The sequence below is a fragment of the Panthera uncia genome, assembly GCF_023721935.1.
Source record: "Panthera uncia isolate 11264 chromosome C1 unlocalized genomic scaffold, Puncia_PCG_1.0 HiC_scaffold_3, whole genome shotgun sequence".
Lineage (NCBI taxonomy): Eukaryota > Metazoa > Chordata > Mammalia > Carnivora > Felidae > Panthera > Panthera uncia.
The window spans coordinates 70,246,266-70,267,771 of NW_026057584.1; the positions used below are offsets into that span (position 1 = coordinate 70,246,266).

At 41.2% G+C, this 21,506-nt stretch overlaps 1 long non-coding RNA gene across 1 annotated transcript; it reads left to right on the forward strand.

Moving 5' to 3' along the window:
* The first annotated feature begins 11,300 nt into the window (after positions 1–11,300).
* On the forward strand, positions 11,301–19,970 carry LOC125911596 (uncharacterized). The gene is made up of 3 exons (XR_007454375.1): positions 11,301–11,750; positions 19,601–19,699; positions 19,890–19,970. It is a non-coding gene; the product is annotated as an uncharacterized LOC125911596 (long non-coding RNA).
* Positions 19,971–21,506: the final 1,536 nt, after the last annotated feature.

The window sequence follows — 21,506 nt, forward strand, 5'->3', positions numbered from 1 at the left end:
ATTTAAATAAGAGTATGGGGAAAGACTCTGCTGTCAAGGTGACTTTGGAACAAAGATCTGCAGGAGGTAAGGGAGAGGGTGGGGGTGGAGGGTGGGTAACCAGTGGGAAAGCCTCCTGCTGAGAAGTGACAGTCAAGTGCAAAGGCCCCAAGGCAGGAGCTGCCTGGCCTGCTTGGGGAACAATGAAGAGGTCCATGTGGCTGGAATGGAGTAAGGGAGGTAGGAGATAAAAGTAGAAGAGAAAAGGTGCCCAGATCAGAAATACAGAAGTATTTAGGGGTGCCTGGGTGGCTCAGTCGGTGAAGCATCCAACTTTAGCTCAGGTCATGATCTCACGGTTTGTGAGTTTGAGCCCCACGTCGGGCTCTGTGCTGACAGCTCAGAGCCTGGAGCCTGCTTTGGATTCCATGTCTCTCTCTCTCTGCCCCTCCCCTGCTCGTACTCTGTCTCTTTCTGTCTCAAAAAAAAATATGAAATATTTCAAAGAAAAATAAATGATCAATTAGTATAGTTATTAGACACAGGGGCAATATCCATAAACAAAACAGATGAAAAACTCCTATTCCTGGAGTTGATATTCTTTTTTTTTTAATTTTTTAATGTTTATTTTTTTCTTTTTCTTTAAAAAAATATTTTTTAATGTTTATTTATTTTTGACAGAGAGAGACAGAGCATGAGCGGGGGAGGGGCAGAGAGAGAGGGAGACACAGAATCCAAAGCAGGCTCCAGGCTCTGAGCTGTCAGCACAGAGCCTGATGCAGGGCTCGAACTCACAGACTGCGAGATCATGACCTGAGCCGAAGTCGGATTTTCAACCGACTGTGCCAACCAGGCGCCCTTATTTTTTCTTTTTCTAAATATAATTTGTCAAGTTAGGTAACATACAATGTATACAGTGTACTCTTGGCTTGGGGAATAGATTCCCATGATTCATCGCTTACATACAACACCCAGTGCTCATCCCAACAAGTGTCATCCTCAATGCCCATCACCCATTTTCCCCTCCCTCCCACTTCCTCATCAACCCTCAGTTTGTTCTCTGTATTTAGGAGTCTTTTATGGTTTGCCTCCCTCTCTGTTTGAAACTGGTTTTTCCCCTTCTCTTTCCCCCATGGGCACTATCAACAATAGCCAAATTATGGAAAGAGCCCAAATGTCCATCAACTGATGAATGGATAAAAAAGATGTGGTTTACATATACAGTAGAATACTACGTGGCAATGAGAAAGAATGAAATCTTGCCATTTGTAACAATGTGGATAGAACTGGAGGGTATTATGCTAAGTGAAATAAGTCAGTCAGAGAAAGATATCATATGTTTTCATTCATATGTGGAATTTTTAATGTTTATTTTTGAGAGAGAAAGAGAGAGAGTGTGCGAGCACGAACAGGGGAGGGGCAAAGAGAAAGGAAGACAGAATCTGAAGCAGGCTGCAGGTTATGAACTGTCAGCAAAGAGCCTGACTTGGGGTTTGAACTCACAAGTGAGATCATGACCTGAGCCGAAATCAGAGGTTCAACCGACTGAGCCACCCAGGAACCCCTGGAGTTGATATTCTAATGAGGGGAGACAGTAAACAAAACAAAACCCAAAAAGTGACAGTATAATATGCCAGGAGGGATAAATGCAAAGGGAGAGAAATAGAGGATGCTGGGGCAGGGTGTGTGGGTGCTGAGTAGTTCACTGTTACCTAGAATGATCTTGGATGACAACTTCCTGAGACTAAAGCCTAAACTCTTGGTTCCTTATGTATTATTCAGTTCTTAGCATCAGTATGAGTAACTAATATTAAATCATTGAAAATGATCTGGCTAAATATTCTTTCAACAAATATGTTTTATTTATGTTTTGCGTACCAAGGACTGTAATAGTTGAAATCTGTCTAAACGGTAATAGCTTCTAGGGTGTAGTTTAAACCGTATGCAAAGGAGGATGTTCTAATCTAAAGCCAAGTGTGCTCAACGCATGATGGGCAAAAGGCCATGGTATCTTGGGTGTTCTTTAGGTTGAGGCTTTGCATAGATTCTGGGATGGAGGTAAGATATTAGTCTATGCTCTATTTTTTTTTTTTTTTTATGAGACCAGCAAGTCTGACTCCAACTCAATAACTCACTTTAGATAAACCTATTTTCAGCTTTGTTTGGAAGATGTAAGTCTTGGTCATTCTTTACTGTCCATTACTTTAGATGGCTAGTGGTATGGTCCAACAATTGAACCAGAGATACATATATTCAGTCGCTAGCAGCAGTTGACGTATATTTCTGCATTATGCCTGTCCTTGGCAAAGGATGCTTCAGATGCTCCCTTTGCTGCCGTGGTGTCAATTTGATAAACGGACAGGCTTCCTTCCCAGCAGGGCTGGTGTGGCTCCAGGTTGCAGCACTGCCCACTTCAGTAGTCTGCAGGCCGTTCGTTGTTCCTGCCTCCTGTGAGCGCACAGAGTCCACTCCGAGTGCACCAGGGCATTCCAAAAGATGCTCAGGCTGACAGCATCACACCAGTACAAGGAGAAAATAAAGTTTTGTTCTGTTCTGTTAAACGTCTCTGCAGGCTCTACAGAGACATATTGCCAGAAGAGTAAAAGGAAAGTTAATTCTGTCCATGGCAGAGTTATCTTGAAAATTTACTGCCAGCACCTTGCAACAGATATATTTGTATAGTTTAGCTTTTCTTTCAAGCAATATTTCGAACTCAGTGGTCATTCATTCCTGTGTTGGATGTTTAAAAGGGAGAAACACGGAAAATAGTGTATTAATGAGCACAGTTTTTAAAGGTAAAGAGAGTGAAAGAGGACATGCCAAATCATGGAGACTAAAGGAAGGGTAGCCAGAGAAAACCAGTTGGTTGAGCATCCGACTTTGGCTCAGGTCAAGATCTTACGGTTTGTGAGTTCAAGCCCTGCATCAGGCTCCGTGCTGACAGCTCGGAGCCCGGAGCCTGCTTTGGCTTCTGTGTCTCCCTCTCTCTCTCTGTCCCTCCTCTGCTCTTGCTCTGTCTCTCGCTCTGTCTCTCGCTCTCTCTCAAAAATAAATAAACATTAAAAAATTTAAAAAAATTTTTTCTTAAATATTATAAAAATTAATGAACATCATCATTATAGCTAGACTTACCTATGCATTTTACTGGTTTTAATATTTACCACTGTGTTTTGTATACCGTGTATTCCATCACCTTGAGTTCTTTTTGCAGTTTCCTCTGATTAGAGAGTTCCTCAAGCAATGCTACTGGACAGTCTATGCTGTTGTGGGACTTTTGGAAATCCTTACATACCTGAAAATGTCTGTCACTTGCTGTCACACCAGGGTAGTTTGGCTACAGACTCATAGAGTCACGTTCTTCTCGCTTGCGTCCTTTGCAAACAGTACTGTTTTCTAGTTTTTACTGTACCAGATGAGATTTTTCAGTACTGGCCTGATTTTTTTTTTTTTCCTTTCCAGGTGAACTGTTATTATTATTATAGTTATTTTCTGCTTGGAAGCTTGAAGGGTTTTATCTTTATCCCTGAGACTCAGAAATTTTACCAGGATGCATTTAAATACTTGTACTTTTTTTTCTTTTTTTCAGTATTCTACCCCAGCTGTAGGCTATTTCGTCAGATAGTCTCAATACTACTTTTGGAGATGTCTTAGCTTAGGTTCTTTCAAAAAAGCAGAGCCTGAGACATTGACTTGGTGTAGTTTATTTTGGGGAAATTATCACAGAGAATAAGATGAGGGGACTTGGAAGAGTAAAATGTTCCTTCCCTGGAAGGAAAGCCAGTCTCAGTGTGCCTTATTAGTTGGTTACCAACAGGGCAACTAGGGCTTAATCCCCCTGAGGCTGTGCCTCAGAATTATCCACCTAAGGTAGGAGAAGAAAAGTATTTATCCACCAGTTTCCATGCCCCCATTGGCCAAAGGTTGCGTCATATTGTCCTCATACGTCTGGGTTTGCACATTTATCCCCAGGCTTTGGGTCTCTTAGTTAGTTGTTTTACCTTCGTTAGGCCGTGCTTGCTGAAATTGCATGAAAGCACTGACAGAAGCCCCGGTGACTTTTGTGGGTTTAGAGCTTTATTCCTTCAAACCACTACTGTGTAGCAAATACTTAATTTCTGAATGCTAATCAGGGTCAGTGTGTCAACTCCCTTCTTAGTTGGTGCATCTGTTTGAGAAGCCCTAAATGACAAAATAGTAGTCATAGCTTTAAATTCCGTGGAATTTAAGCCCTTCTGCCTTTCTGTGTTCTCTGGTGGAATCCTCCTCCCCTACCCTCCATCTTCACCCCCAGTACCAGGACTCAGAACTTTTAACCCAGCAGAGCCTAAGGCTATAGGGATGGGAAGCCCACATTCTGAAAGTGGGTCACTAGGAATGATGACGAGATGAGCTAATCTTACTTCCATCCCTTGGTTTTTGGACTCATGTACTCTAGTTACGCTTCACCATGTATTTAGAGGTTCACTAAATATACAGAGTCCTGGAGGACAGCATTCAATCTTCCCTAATATGGTCCCCGAGGAGGCTCCTTCACTGGGCTTAACATAGGGAGATTTCATCATTCTGCTAGGCTGGCTTCTTCCTGGTGATGTGGTATAAGGTGGGATCTGAGGATTCTCTAGTCATGCACTCTTTTCATTTGCTTTTGCTATAAAATATGTCCCTTGGTCTGAGTCGATTTTATTGGGATCCTAAGATGGTATATCATATACTCTTCAAGCCTCAGATGATGCTAGCTGAGGCAGCATGGATAGGAAACGCAAAGTCATGATGAAAGTAGGTGTAAACTCTGGCAAGGATATATTGCTGCCCTTCTAAGATGTCAATTATTTGTCACCCAAGTGATTGGCCATCTTGAGGGATGTTTCTATATTGAGGCACCATATTGTATCTCTGCTGCAGAAATTCAGCAATAGCTCTCTCTTAGTGAGAGAGAGCCCATGCTGTTGGACCTATGCATGGCCTCCATTTCTGTCATCAAGGCTGCTTCATTCATAAGACTATAGTGCAAGAACTGGGGTGTCTAGTCAGAGGCTGACTGATAGCCACTGGACAAGCCAGCCTATTCTCCTAATTTCCCAGTACCTCTATGAATGCTCTAGAATGCTCTCCAGTAGGCATTAACATAAGACACAAATACCCATACATGCTTTGGGCCTTCTGCCAAAGAATCATCCACAAACCTGTTCCTCAGACTTCCTTGTGTGTTTTCAAGCCTCTGATTGTGTTTCTTTCAAAATCCTGACCAATCAGCAAAGCCCTCTGACAGCCCCAAGGTCTGTGTGTATCTGTGCTTTAGGCAGTTTCTCCCTGCAGACAGGTGTATAGCCAAGTGTGTGGCTTAGAGTTATACCAATTGGGAAAACTTGTCTTTTTTGCTGCCCTTCAGGGCACCTTTGACTGGGGTTTGATTGTGGTGGCAGTCTATTATCACTTATCATAAGTATTTTGGGCTAATCCATCTGTGTACCAGGCTCAAATATTTTCTCCTTTATGAGTTAGTCATAGGGAAGCCTCCATGACAGCATGTAAAGTCACATGACAGTTGAAGCCACCTGCTTATGCAACTTCGTTGTGCTCTCTGGCCCTGCTCAGCACAATCCTCAATGTATTACTTACAATATACAGTGATTGTTTCTGTCCCTGGATGACCTGATGACTGTGGGTCTCATAATCCCAACTTCTCATAGGCAGCTCCAGCTGCATAGTCACATTGGATGTCCTAGCCTCTACTAGGGCCCAAAAGCATGCCAGGTAAGTAGTTCTCTCCCTTTGAATGTTTGGCTTTGCTCGTTAACAGAGATTCTGCACAGCATCCTAGGATACCTCTAGCACCATCCATCTTCTAGGTCATACTGTCTGAGCATCAGGGCAGCTTGTACTATGGTCTGGACCTGCTACAGGATCTTCTCTTGCTCTGGGCAGCATATATCACACCTAAAAATGGCAGCTTTCCAAGACACCAATAAATGGTCCACAGTGTATTACCATGTGTGGTATGAGCTGACACTGGCATCTGAACAAGTTTACTGTGCAGTGCCTCTTTCTTAGTGGTGGGAGGTATAGGTGCACCAGTTTGTCATTTGCATTAAACAAGATTTTTCCCACATGTTCCGATTCACTGGATCTTCAAAAACATCACCCATGGAGTAGGTCCTCGAAACCTCGAAGGCTTTATTATCTAAGCTATGGCACGTACGTGTCTGACCACGGCACCCTAAATACTTACCACTTCCGCCTCACCCGGTCCGATTACTGTGATACCACCAGTGTGGTCAACCAGAATCATGCTGATTCTGTGGAATATCAAGGCCATTAAGGTCCTTGTGGACTATATTGTGACAGAGAGCAGGAGATTTAACCTAGTCCTAAGGTAAGATAGCGGTGTACTCTACTGTCTTTTTGACATGACCACAAAGTGCTTTTGTTCCTTATTATTCATGGGGGTTGAGAAAAATGCATTTGTCTGCTCAAAAGCTGCGTGTTACGTGCCGAAGTTGTGATAATCAGTTGTAGTAAAGACCGTATCTACTGTAGCACTTGCGACTGTAGCCACCACCTGGTTTTATTTTGGGCCAGTCATTCACCACGATCCTTCTAGTTTTTGAAGAGGCCAAATAGGTGGGTTGAATGGTAACTTGCCTTCATCCTTCGAATCTTTGTTAGTGGTGCTAATTTCTGCAGTTCCACCTGTGATGTAGCGCTGCAGTTTTAGGGACTTTTCCTTATCCTTTTCAAACACAGTGGCTTTTATTCCATTGGCCAAGGAACTAATCTTGATTGCACTATGGTAATGGGCAATAACTGCACAGATGGTCTGTGGACCCATGGGACCACTAGGAGATGGATGTGGGCCAGGATTCCATTCATTGTCTGGCTTATATAAGCCTTGCTCTAATGAAGGGCAATGGCACTTCAGATTCCTTGCTATCAGAGTCAGCTCAGACCCTGTGCCCAATAGCCCTTGAATAGTCTGAGTATTCTTTCCCCAGTACATACTTATTCTGATAACTAGTTTCAGGTCCTTTGGGGAAACATTAGGGGATATTTATTGTATACATTTGCAGTGGTGGTGCAGGCTACTTCCTCAAGGGGACCCAGCCTCTTTATTAGTCAATGAGCTCTGGATCTGAGACTGAGCTCTGAGTCTGAGAATTGACTTAGATCTAGAGAATGAGTGAGTGAGTGTGATTTTCCATTTGGTGGCTGATACCAGTTTTTTGTGTTTTTTTGTTTTTGTTTTTTTGCTTGCCAGATTGCACCTTCTGGTTATACAGCTAAAACTCTAGTTGGCTGCCCTTCCCTCTTGGTTCCATGATCTATTAATAATTGCCACAGATCCCTATGGGTCAAGGCACTCTGTCCCTCTGACCATCCTGCCCATTTCAATAATTATATCCACTCTCTTTCTGCAAAGACAAAACAGCCTCAGCCATTTTAGAATTCTACCAATTCTAGCAATACCAGGGAAACCAGTTCCAATGCAGTACCTTCTAGAGTCAACAGCTATAACCAAGCTTCTCTACAATGTTGGCGCTTCCCTTCATCATGTGTTCTTTATTGACTGAGTGGAAGAGTGTCCTTTGGACCTCCTCAGGGAGCATAGTCAGGTGGTAGTTTCTTTGTCTAACATTAATACACTACAACATTTCCTGAGCCTTTCAGTCTCTTCCCCAATTCTCTGCCTAAGCAGTGCTACACCTGATTTACTTTTGTAAGGTCCAAGCTTCAAGGAACAATCCCAGCAGTGTATCAGAACCAACTTTGTTCTTGCTAAGACATTGAACACTGAATCACAGAAGAATGTTTCAATGTCGGTAAACTCTCCCCTTCGTCTGCCTTAGACTCTAACCTCATATATGAGCACCCTCAAAATCTGTCACCATATTGGTTCCCCTGATTTCTGCCTTGCAATTCTTTAGCTGTGCTGTTTTCTGGCAGAGCAGAGAGTATATATCCCCTGTGTTTGTGCTATGACCTAAACATTCCTATCATACATTCCTATCATTATAGCTCTTACTCCACAGGATAGGAACCAAGGCATGCTTCTGCTAGCTGTTTAGTATATAGCACTTAGAGAGTGGAGAAATAAACTTCAGATGAGTCCAGTCTGGAGCTGTGAAAGCGATGTGTTTAAATACAAGAAGAAGAGCATATCTTCTGAGGTGTTATCCTCAGATAAAGCTTTTGCAGTGTCTCTTCATCAGGGTTTCTCAACAGCAGCACTATTGGCATTTAGGCTGGATAATTCTTTATTTGGGGGGCCATCCTGTGTATTGTAAGATGTTAGCAGCCTGACCTCTATCTGCCAGATGCCAATAACACTTCTCTCCCTCAGTTGTGATAACCAAATCTCCTTCGTGAGAATCGCCGCTTGGGTGACAGGATCCAGGTTCCGTGAGGTGATGGCAGGATTCTTCAGGGTGCTGCTAAGGTGAAGTGTCATCAGGCATTCCTGTGCACATGGGGTAGCTACAGCAATGGCTGCAGAAAAAAAAAAAAAAGGGTAGGCTAAGAAGATATGAGCCAGGGCATAAAATGTGTGATACAGAGGTAGACGATATGCACTCATTGCACTGAAGGGAACACTGAGCCTCAGGGAGGTTGAACAACTTAAGTTGATGCATTTAAGTTGGGTGCACTGGGCATGAAGATGAATAAGACACAATACCTCCCCTCAGGGAATTTTCAGTCCAGCAAAATGTGAAGTATTATATAATAAATAATTGCACATAGGTGTTGATGAAGTCATACAACCAGCAAACGACAAAGCTAAAAATGGAATGAGATTTATTTGGCTTCCAAATGTATATTCATTTTAGCACATAGCTAATGCCTCAAGATTTTATTATGTTTATGGCATGCTAGAACTTTTGCTAAATTATTTGCATACCTGGTGTCATTTAACGTTCCTAGAAATCTAATTAAGTAGGCAGTCTCATCTCCATTTTTCAGATAACGGGGTGGCCCTTTCTTGTACACCTTCATATGACCTACACACATTATGCTTAAAGAGATGCTGCTTTGTGGAGGAGGATGACCTCAGACTGATGAAACCACTGTGCGCAAGCATGGAGACGCAGGCACAAGACAGCGGGATACGTGGCTACCCACCACAGAGCCCAGTGACCACCCGCATAGGCTCTATTTTCATCCCTCCACAGTGCAACTGATTAAGACATGGGCTGGTACCGACCGGCTCAACTCTTTTTAACAGTGGCTTGTGGAACTGTGGAAACTGTCTAAAAATATATAACGAATGTGAGAGAAGTAATGTTGTTGCAAGGGAATTGATAACCGAGGATAATGGGAAGGGGAAGAAATAGCAAGTTGGGAGCTAATTACCAGGGAAGCCCCCTGACACTGAGAATGGTGAGCCAGGGTAATGGTCTCCTGAGGGGAGTGGCAGAATCACCATCAGCTAGTACATTTAAAAATAGGCAACAGAGCACTGGAAACAGGACTAGTGGGAATAATCTTGCATTAGGCAGGAAAGGAGGTAATTGACTAAGTGACCTAATATTAAGAGCTTTTGCTCATGAATTTCTAAAATTCTAAAAAAAATAAAACCTGATAGGCTGTATACAGAAATATGGGTACCTAATGACTGGAGATGCCTAAATATAGCCCCAAATTATTCATAAATGGAAAATGAGAGCAGCCGTGCCCCAGATGAAGCATAGTATGAGGGTCAGAGGAAATGCAGGAGATGGACAGGGGAAGAGGAAGTTCTGTCAGGAGTCAGATTTCTCTGATGCAGGCAGATGGGGCTGTGCCCAAGTGTACTTGAGCTGGAAGAAGCCTGTGTTAGTTGATTGCCTAGGACTCTCTTTTTCTTTCCTCCTTTAGCTCTCCTCTACCACATGTAAGGCAGGGTTTACAAAGACCATATTTTGTGGACTCCTCCATCATCCCTGTCTTCCAAGTTTGCGCTCTCCTTTTTTAAAACTGCTGCGTGACATGATCTTGCAGTACTGCTTCCTAGTTCCTGTCCAAAGCTTGATCCAGAGCCCCAGGAAGCTTGTTAACGATGCAGATTGCAGGATCTGCATAACCATGGGATCTGGATATCTCAATATCAGATCTACGCATCTGCAATTTTAAGAAATTCCTGAGTAAGTCTGACGCACACCGGCAAGTTGGAGAAACTCTGTCTGGGGAAAAGCAAGCTGGCTAAACCAAATGAAAGCACAGGGGAGAGGAGTGCAACCCAACCCTCCTCCCCTCCTTCCTCATTTGCTCCCCCTGATTTTCCTTTACCCCCAACCAAATGAGATGTCCTTTCACTTGCACATCCCTCTTGCACATAGAAGTATGTATACACACACCTACACACATCCCTCTTGCACATAGAAGTATGTATACACACACCTACACTTAGGTGCCCACTTTCATAAAGATTCTAATTTTCTCATATGTCGAGTCTGCTAGCAATTAGTCCTCTTCTCTGTGTTTGTAGGTCAGGGGTTAGGTAATTACCATGTTTCTATCCTTCAGAATTGTGTGGTAAAGAATGGATTTTGTTTTTGACTATGAGTTAAGTCAAGTGTATAAAAAGTAATAAAAACAAGGCATGCAATAGAAACTTAGGGTTTGTCAGCTTTGCCGGAGTGAGAAAGCACAGTCTGGAAGCAGAACATTGAGCTTCGTGTCAAGACCTGGCTTTTGTTTCCAGCTCTACCAATAATCACATAGGAGACTTTCAGCAAGTCATGTGGCCTCCAGTTTATCTCCCCGTAAGCAGGGATAACAATCGCTTTCTTACTTCTCTCACAAAGCAGCTGAGAGAGTAAGCATGATAATATCACTCTTTAATATCAGTTTTCACTTAGGAAAGCTAAAAATGACATCAACACTATCAACATCATCATTTCACAATCTACAAACCATTGAGCAGGAGTTCAGTCTGGATTCCCCAGAGATAATTATTTTTCCTCCCACCAGGACATACAAGAAAAGATAAACCAGGGAAAAACAAAGATGCTAGGAATTAGGGCTAGTTAAAATGTATATCCGTAGTCGGTCTTCTAATTCCCCAGATAATGCTAGATCTCAAGATCAGGAAAATAACTGGCATTCTTTAGTTTTTGACATGCTACCTAATGAACAGCCAAACCATTTTCATAGAAGGCAAAATTAGAATGCTGCTGCAAGAACGTGGCTTCTATATCTAAAGTTAATTGGATCTTCCATTATGATGAGGTTTGTTTTTCAGAATTTAATCTCTTAGTCTCCCAATTGCTCTGGGTTGATGGTAAGACAGAAGATAAATAGGGCATGTGGAGTGAATCATGGGTTGGGGAGGAGCCTATTAGGTCAAAGGATCTGCAGGTATACTGAGACATTACAATGTGCAAGCAGGAACTAGGATTTGGGTAGAATACGTGTCTTCTCAAAATGGAGTTTTTCAAAAGGGAAAACTGACTTCATGTTATTGTAGTTTCTCTCTCTCTCTCTCTCCACCTCTGTCTCTCTCCTAGACAATAATTTGCTCTACTTCCATTAGGATGTTGAGGGTGATCCGTGCAGACTGGAACAAAATAGTACTAACTTTTTTTTTTTTTTTTTCCAGTCAGACAGATTGCTCTAGAGTCTACCCAATTTAACAACAGTTTGTACTCGCTGGTGTTTTGAACATGAAAAGAGCTTTCAAAGTGAAAGAACCAATTTGAAAAGAGCTTCAGCATCGCTGATGGGCCAGGAGAAAATGGGACTTTCCCAGTTGTGGAATGGCAACGCGCTCCATCGCCTTGAGGGCAGCAATGAACAAGGTATGGCTGCATATGTGCCTGGCACCCTTGCTGGCCCAGCTAGCGGGTGCCTGGGGAGGGCGAGCTGCCAGACCAGTGAGCTCAGGACTCACTGGAGGGAAGGGGGTCAGGTCGGGACTGCTGCTTGGCCTTGGTTTCCACACAGGCGGAGAATGCCAGAGTTTTGACATTCTCTGCGAGAAAAGAATATTCATGAAGTACTTTGTGGTTGTATGACCCTATCAACACTTGCGTGCAACGATTTCTCATATAACATTTCACAGTTTGCTGGACTGAGAATTCCTTGAGGAGGAGTATCGTGTCTTATTCATCTTTATGCCCAGTGTATCAAACTTAAATGCATCAACTTAAGTTGTTGATGGATCTATTCATGTGTTCTGAGGGAATTCATTTAAGTGTAAACACATAAAATATGCCATAATTTTGTTAAACCTATTATGGTACTCCTTAATTTTATAAGTCAGTAAGAATCTAAAAATAAAGTGGCCACGGGCCTCTCTAGACTTCTAACGGCCTTGACCATGCATGGAGCCTGCTGGAGCAGCTCAAATGAGTGAGGAGTGTTTCTCTAAGCCTCCTTGGAGAGAGGAAGCTGAGGGTGACAAATAGGGGGACAGCTGGGGACAGCCATGGAATTAGCCAGATACCAAAATCTGTTAAAAGTATTTCCCCAAATATCTGCCCTTTAATGCCCTACAAACAAAAATATTGTCTCTGTCTGTGTCAGCTTTTATGTTAAACTTAGACAAGGATCCATGCTAACCCACTGAAGAAAGAACACAAGAATATTGCCCAGCACTTGGATGGTTTAAAACAATTAAATAGCAAATTGATGACACTGTAAACCTAACTGAAAGTGGGCTCCGGACACCGAGAAGTGCGGTGCAATCACAATTCTATTTTCATTACAAGCTCAGTTTAACCATGCAATAGACACAAAACCTCTGTTTAGACAGCACTTTACAGTTTGTGAAACACACTCACATATATTATCTCAAGTACTTCCAAGAGAAGAATATTTCATAATGCCTAGAATGACCTATGCGGGCTTTGTTTTAAAGGGCAAAATTGTCTTAGCCATATCTTTGGAGATTATTTCATACCATAGATGGAAATCTGAAGGTAGAGACCAGAACTCCAAATCCTGTGGAATCTGGAAAAACAGCAAGCTGAGTTTACAGATGTCAAGGTATACTCTGGTACTGGGTGTGTATGCACACATCTAATCCCAGGGAGTCCAAATAACAATTTGCTAGGGGCTGCCTGCATTCTGTAACTGTAATCAAGAAGTCAAACTCAATGCAAGGGAGGCAGGTTTTCACTCTCCCCACTCATCTCCCAGGTAGGGGGAGCCATGACGTACCACACCGCGTGTCCTCTCCTCCCCACTTCAGGATCCATTGCCCACCACACAATTACAAAGCCTTGTTGTCAACTTTTAGAGAAACCAAATAGTTTAGCCTTTTCTGCATTGGCAACACACTACTAGAAAAATGTTGGCTGCTTGCTTACAGTCTAGCAAGTTAAAAGATACTCCCTCACCCTCTAGCATTGCATTTTGGGAAACTTTCTCACTTCCGATTTGGAAAATGACCAGGAGACCTCAATTGTTTCCCAAAGTCTCAACAATAAGTTGTTGCAGCATTAGGGCCTCCATGTTGTCTTCTGCACTTTTAGAGGCACAGCTACCAAAAAGGACGTAATGATTGTATCTTAACACTCTATTCCTTTTGGTCTCTAACAGGAAATTAACTTAAGGATATTTATCACCTCCAAGTGCTCAAAATTCTGAGAAGTAAATTCAAGATGGTAGCATTAATGAGGATTGCCTTTCTCAGCCCTAGTTCTACTTCTAGGTCATCAGACTCTCTCAAATCTCATTAAAATGGCATTAATAATTTAACCACTTCCAGAAAGCCTTTCAACTAATCAAAGGGGAGTTATTTTGCTCAAACCACACACTTTAACAAATACGCACCTACCACTTTTCTTGTCTACTTTGTTTTGGTGTCATGGAAATATTTGTGCATAGAAGTTTCGTTCAATTACCACGGCTTTTCCCACATTCAATTGGTCTACAATGAAGTAAACAACTTTTTGCTGTTTTCCCGAGGGAATCTTAGTCTTCCGGTAAAATATTCAACTTCTTATTCAAACCCCTAGATAACCACCATGTCATGACAGGCAATGTGTGGTGATTCACTGTCAATACATATCAAATATAATTATCATACATATTTGTTAGCAACCCTCTACATTGCACAAGCGTCATGTAGCATTCTTATCCATGCCTAAACCAATCTCAGCTAAAAGTAATATGTGGTGACCAAAAGCAAGGTCCCAAACCAGTCTTCTCAAGTGTTTGCCACTCAACACAATTCCCACTCAACAAAACTACGGAAGACAATACAAAAGTGATATAACAAGAGCTCAAGTGAATAGTCAGAAAATAGGTTGGTAGAGAGAAATGCTTTAAAAATACTTGGAAATAAGGGAAGGGAAGCAAAAATAATATAAAAACAGGGAGGGGGACAAAACATAAGTCTCTTAAATACAGAGAACAAACTGAGGGTTGCTGGAGGGGTTGTGGGTGGGGGGATGGCTAAATGGGTAAGGGGCATTAAGGAGGACACTTGATGGAATGAGCACTGGGTGTTACATGTAGGGGATGAATCACTGGCATCTACTCCTGAAATCATTATTGCACTACATGCTAACTAACTTGGATGTAAATTAAAAAAAAATACTTGGGGTACAAGCATTAATTGATGTGACATGGATATTTCATTACCTCGACCTGCCAATGTTTATTGAGCACCCAGGGATAAAGGTGAAAATGGCAAAGTTCCTGCCCTCGAGGATATCATATTTTAATGGAGAAAACTGACATTGGAAACAGATATCTAGAAACTTCTAAAGCATTTCAGAAAACTATTGTTCTTATTTTGCCTGGAAAGAAACCAGCTAAATCTTAGAAAGAGTAAAAAGGACTGTCCAGGGTTACAAGACTAAAAATGGCAAGCTGGTCAAGATCCACACTAAAAGAAGAGAGAGGGAGGGGAAGTGGTTTTCAAAGTGCTTAACAAGGAGAAATTAGTCACAGATTTCCTCTTATTCACAGAAGCTTCTCACAAGTTCTGGCAATATTTTTTTTAATAAAGTTGAATTTTGGTCAGACAAGTGAAAAATAATAATTTCTTCTTGACCAGCTGAGTATTTTCCCTGAAAAATTAATATGGAGGGAACATAACACAGTCCCCAGTCATGAAAGTGGTGATAAAAAACTAAAGGCAGGTGTGGTGGTGGTTTGTGTATGTGTGCCTGTGCCGGTGTGCACGCAGATGTGATAAATCCACATTCCATCTGTTCTGAACATATTTCCATCTTGTCCCTATATCACATGTCATAGAAACTCAGACTCTTGGTCAAAGGTCTTGGTTTAACAAGATAGTTAAACATAAAGAACTCAACACAAGTGCAACAAAAAAGCATCATTTTTTTTTTTTCCGGAACACAACTTGATACTCCCTGGAGAAATGCATAGTCCCCAGGTGAGGCTCTCTGCTTTCTCAGGAGATTTCTCTAAATCAAAGACTTATTTATCAAAAAACCACTATGTTGGAACATTCTAAAATTAGGGGTTTAAGTACACCAGCATGAAAGCATTTGCACTTAATGTACTAAATTAAATAGATTATAAGCTTAGAATGCTGTTTTTCTTCCTTTATTTTCCAGGTCTTCCCCTTGAGCACAGTTAGCATTCGCTTAGTCTTATGAATGACAATGCCTAGCAGTGTGTGGCAAAGATTGAATGTGATATCATGTAAACAAGAGTCATATGTCATGCCTACAATATATACACTGTTTACCTGATGAAGTCATGTCTTGCCTGGAATATGTATTTGGAGAAAATCACCAGTACTCATCATCCTCCTCCACATGTATCACCATTCATTCATTGGCTTACTCCCTCATTCAAATATTTATTGAACTCCTACTATGTTCCAGATACTCTTTCTGCCTACCCAACAATAACTTTCTCCTCCTTCCATGTGGCATAGCCGAAATTGAATTCTCGCATCTACTCTGGCTCCATATGGCTCAGCTAAAACCCAACTGGTTTAAACCAGTCTTGATTTCATATTCCTTGCAAGGGACTGATTTCATGAAGAGTGTGAGTCCCAGAACTGGCCAACGGAGATTGAGAAGAAGTATGTTGAGGGGCTTCAGGGAAAGGCTCCTTTGCTCTTAAGAGTTGCCCTTAAGAGTTGCTGAAAAAGTTGATCTTTGGGTCTTAAGAGCAAACTGTTTCCCTGAGGAAGAAGAAATTCTGCCTCAAGACTGCACCACCAGCTTCTGTCCAAGGTTTCCTGCCTGTTGTCCTTTCCCACAGATTTTTTAAATTTATTTTAATTTATTTTTATTTATTTATTTATTTATTTATTTATTTATTTATTTATTTTTGAGACAGAGAGAGACAGAGCATGAATGGGGGAGGGTCAGAGAGAGGGAGACACAGAATCTGAAACAGGCTCCAGGCTCTGAGCTTTCAGCACAGAGCCTGACACGGGGCTCGAACCCACGGACCGTGAGATCATGACCTGAGCCGAAGTCAGCCGCTTAACCGACTGAGCCACCCAGGCGCCCCTATTTATTTTTTTCAATATATGAAATTTATTGTCAAATTGGTTTCCATACAACACCCAGTGCTCATCCCAAAAGGTGCCCTCCTCAATACCCATCACCCACCCTCCCCTCCCTCCCACCCCCCATCAACCCTCAGTTTGTTCTCAGTTTTTAAGAGTCCCTTATGCTTTCCCACGGATTTTAGATTCACCAGCTTCCACCCACAACTACATAGGCCAATTACTTGAAATTTCCCTAGATAAGTCATTAGATAGATTGATAGATTGATCAATAGGTCAAAGAATAGATAGATAGATAGATAGATAGATAGATAGATAGCTATCCTTCTTGTTCTTTTTCTCAGACAATCCTAACTGATTCACTGTTTTCTTTTTTTGGTATGGAAATTTAGATGAATGAGTAAAAACATGGAAAGAACCTGGGTCTTTGAGAATGTGATTAAACTTCTGAATTAGTCAGTTTTGGAGCCTCCCTTATTTGGAATTCCTTGTGATGAGAGACAATAAATCCTTTTATTCCTTAAGCCATTTTGAACTGGGTCTTCTGTTACTTGAAGCTGAAAACAACCTTAACATTACAAAAGTCAGAAAACAGTACCATAAATAATCACAATTAGTCAACCACAGAGGGTTTAAGATGATGACAAATTGGTATTTTGATCATTTTCTTTCAGATAACAAAGAACTTATTTTCACTGGCTAGAAGGTCCAACTAAATGAGTACATTTAAGACTTTAGACACTACTTATTATCTCTCTATAGGATTGATATACAAATAGGAAAAGAGGAGCCATAAAGAAATCTCCTGTGGTATAGCCTGTTTCATTTTATGGAAGGAAATCTTGAAAATCTTATTAATATTCAGAAAATAGTGAAACCATGCTCAATATTTTTGTAAATTATTGAATAACTATCTTTTTCTTTATTTTGCACTTTTGAGGCTCTACCAGAAAGGATCATCTGCATGGTTCTTTTTTTAATGTCTCATAACTGACTATTTTAGTTCTGTTTCACACTCTGGATTAGAGTTACAGTTAAATTACAAACAGCTGTGATTCCTGCCCCAACAATGTATGTAGGTGTGCACAAAATGTTTAATATCTTCTGCAGGGAACAGGTGTTGTACGGGCAGTGTGTGCTGAGAAAAAAAAAATTCATTTTAGGCTGAAGCTGTGTAATCTAGTTGTGAGGATTTGTTTTTTTTTTTGTTTTGTTTTTTTGGTTTTTTTTTTTTTTTTGAGTTACACATGTAGGAAAACAGATACATGACAAAAACGTTGAATGACTCTTAAAAAGAGAAACCTGCATTTCTACTGTGGCATTATCTTCACAAGTTTATCATTTGTAAAAAAAATTTGAGAGTAGTGGACACATAATGTGACATTAGTTTCAGGTGTACAATATAGCAATTCAGTAAGTGCAATGCTATGCTCACCACAAATGTAGCTACCACCCATCTCCATACAATGCTACTACCCAGGAAAATGAAAACATTTGCAGCCCAAGTGTCTGTTGATAAATGAATGGATAAAGAAGATGCGATGCATATATGTACAATGGAATATTACTTAGCCATAAAAAGAACAAGATCTTGCCATTTGCAAAAAGTTTATACTTTCTAAAAAATTTCAATTACTTTGAATAACAACAAAACAGAAGTGCAAAAACAGTAGGTGGGAGCCTAAGAGGATGGAAGACTGCAATTTTCAGGGTTCTCTTTCCCAGGGGCCCACTCAGTATGCTTGATGAACATTGCAATTGCATATGATCTTAAAAACTTGTTTGAATTTTGTTGGATTTGGTTTAAAAAAATTTTTTTTACATTTATTCATTTTTGAGAGACAGAGAGAGACAGAGTGTGAGCAGGGAGGGACAGAGAGAGAGGGAGACACAGAATCTGAATCAGGCTTCAGGCTCTGAGCTGTCAGCAGAGACCTGAACACAGGACTCAAACTCACGAACCGTTGAGATCAAGACCTGAGCCAAAGTCGGACGTTTAACCAACTGAGCCACCCAAGCACCCCTGTTGGATTTGGTTTTAAATGAAAGTTCCAAAGAAAGTCTTTTTTTTTTTTTTTTTTTTGCTTTTTAAAAGAAACACATAATAGAATTTACAACATCCTTTAAACCGCATTCAGGGGGCGCCTGGGTGGCGCAGTCGGTTAAGCGTCCGACTTCAGCCAGATCACGATCTCGCGGTCCGTGAGTTCGAGCCCCGCGTCAGGCTCTGGGCTGACGGCTCGGAGCCTGGAGCCTGTTTCCGATTCTGTGTCTCCCTCTCTCTCTGCCCCTCCCCCGTTCATGCTCTCTCTCTCTCTGTCCCAAAAATAAATTAAAAAACGTTGAAAAAAAAATTTTTTTTTAAAACTGCATTCAGTTTTCCTTGCTGTCCAGTAATGAAATGGTGGCTTTTGATGTGCTTATGATCCACTCAGTGTACCAGTAGTGGGGATACAAAGAGTAAACACAGTGAGTTCCAGTGCGATAGGGTGTTGTAAAAAATTAAAAACTCTTCCTTGTGGGAGTGACATTCTATACAATTGGTTTAAACAAATGCATGAGGAAACAGTATTGTGGCCAGAGTCTCTTTGGGCTGATTTGGGTCCTACTAGCAGCAAAGGAAGGTGTTAGAACCATGCTAGGTGGTAAGTCCTAGCAAAATTATAAAACCCCATGGCTCACACACCTGTCTCCAATACAAGTCATTTGGGAAGAGGAACAAGTGCCTTCTTTCCTGGTGGGTTAGTCTGACCTTACTCCTAAGATACCCCCATGATAAAGGCAAAAGAGTTGATCAAAAATGACTTATTAACCTATCTACTTCAGTGTTCTCAAAATGCGACCATCGACCATGTGCGTGAGAATCTGTGGGCTGCTCAGTGAAACACCACATTACTGGGTGCATGGCACTTTCATTTCTAACAAGCTCCCACTGATGATCCTTATATCCATTGAAGATTAATAGATAATTACTGATGTTGGGTCAGATATCTTCTCCACTCAACTCACTGACCCCAGAGCCTGACCTAGACAGATTACAGATCTCTGCCTTCTGGTTGGCTCTGACCAGTGGGCCCTGGAAGCTGATTAGAGGAAAGGAAGAGCATGACCGAAGTATTTATAATCTGGGCTTCCTCTTTGCTATGCTGCCCGCGGACGGACTTCTCTGATTGATACCACTTTTTCTTTCCCTATCCCTATAAGGACTCAGCCTCTCAGCCCTTTAGTCCCAGATGTGGTAACAGCTCCTTTGATGTACCTGCGCTGGAGTACTTACTATTCCCAGAACCCCGCCTATACTTTGTAAGCAGTCTCTTTGTCAAACTCTCCTTTAATGTAATGTGAGTGTGTCATTTGCTTTCAGTGGGAATCTGAAAGAACTATATGTAGCAATATTTTATAACTAATAATATTTTATGTTTTGCCGATTGCTTTTATATGTATTTTTTGACCTTTATAATATAAGTAAAGCGGCTTTTTTTTTTTTTTAAAGAAAATCACCATTTTATGAATAAGAAAACTGAGGCCAAGAGAAGTTTTTATACGTGTTCAAGTTCACCCTGTTGGTCAGTGGGAGAGCCAGAAAACAAGTCCGGTCTAATGACTGAATTTAGAGCTCTTTGCACTGCATCAGCCTGCCAGTCGTCTTAATTCCCTACCACATGCGACATCACCTGATACTGTTACCTAACACAAGTGCAATAGCAATGACATTTTTTGGATAACAATGAACAATAAAAGAAAGAATTTAGTGTAATCTTTGTATTTATTTCAATTGAAGCTGAGACGCAGGCACCCACGGAGCTGGAAAGGAATGTTCTCAGGGGAGGCGGACTTCTCTGCAGTTGCGCGTACGATCATATGCAGCCGGCCTTACACAACCTGGTTTCTGAGAACCTTTCCATCCAACAGTGACTTAACCAACCCTTCCTGGGGCTCCTTCTGTATTCTGAGCCAGCTCCTTTCATAGCATCTCCAACACCTTTTCCATGTATCTAGCTCTTTTGGGTTGGCAGCTCCCTCATGGCAGGAGTCCTTTTTTTTTTTTTTTTTTTTTTTTTTTTTCATTTGCTACTGTATTTCCAGTTTTTTGCCTAGCACTGGTCACACAGTAAGTGCTCAAGAAGTATTTGTTGATGGATAAAAAAAGCAGCTGTCTGTCTGGTGCATCTTTATACCAACGTTATTATGAAAACTTGAAGTCATTTTCTCCCCTTCTAATCCAGTCAGTTGCCAATCTCTGTTGATTCTACATTTGGACTCTTAGATATGTTTCATCCTTCTCCTTCCCATGGTCATTGCTCTAGTTCAGGTTGTTGATTATTATTTTTTTTTCCCCTTGGAGTTGGTTGTAATGGTTTCCTAAAACTTCTTGCTTCTTGTTTTCACCTATACCAATGCCAGCTTACTCTTCTAGAGTCCAGCTCTGATCATCTGACTCCTCATCACAAGCTTTAAATGGTTTCAAAACCATGGTTTATACACCTTAGCATATCATTCCACTGCTGTACACCAGGCTCCATAGTTATTTTCCCAAATATCCTTTTCTACCCTCCATGTTCTAACCAGCCTAAACTTTGTCCTGTCTGTTAATCCTGGTTTCCTTTCCACTCCATGCTTTTGCTGGTATAGGCTTAACACCTGAAATACCTTTCTATATCTGAAATATCTGTCTACAGGCTACACTAAGAAGCTACCTCTACCATGAAATCTTCCTGATTTTGCTCATGTTCTTCTGTTTTGGAACTAATTTTCCCTGATTTTGAACTACCGTATCACCTTGTCAGTATCATTCTAGTTTCATTTAATATTCTCTGTGTATTAGAATGATTTATGTTTTCCTTCTGCATCTTACTGCTCTACAGATGGTAAGGTCCTCAAGTTCAGGATGCGTATCGCAATTATTTTTGTATTTTCCTTATTATATATGGTACTTTGTGCATAAAAGATTATCAATAAATATTTATTGAATTAATGTGTGTAATGGCACAAGGAAAGCATGGACAAGAAATGGGGCATTAGGCTCCATTTAGGTTTAGTAGATGAAGTGACCCTGAATACATGAAAAAAGTTTTAGAGGGATGTGTGATTGTAGCAAAGACATAAAGGC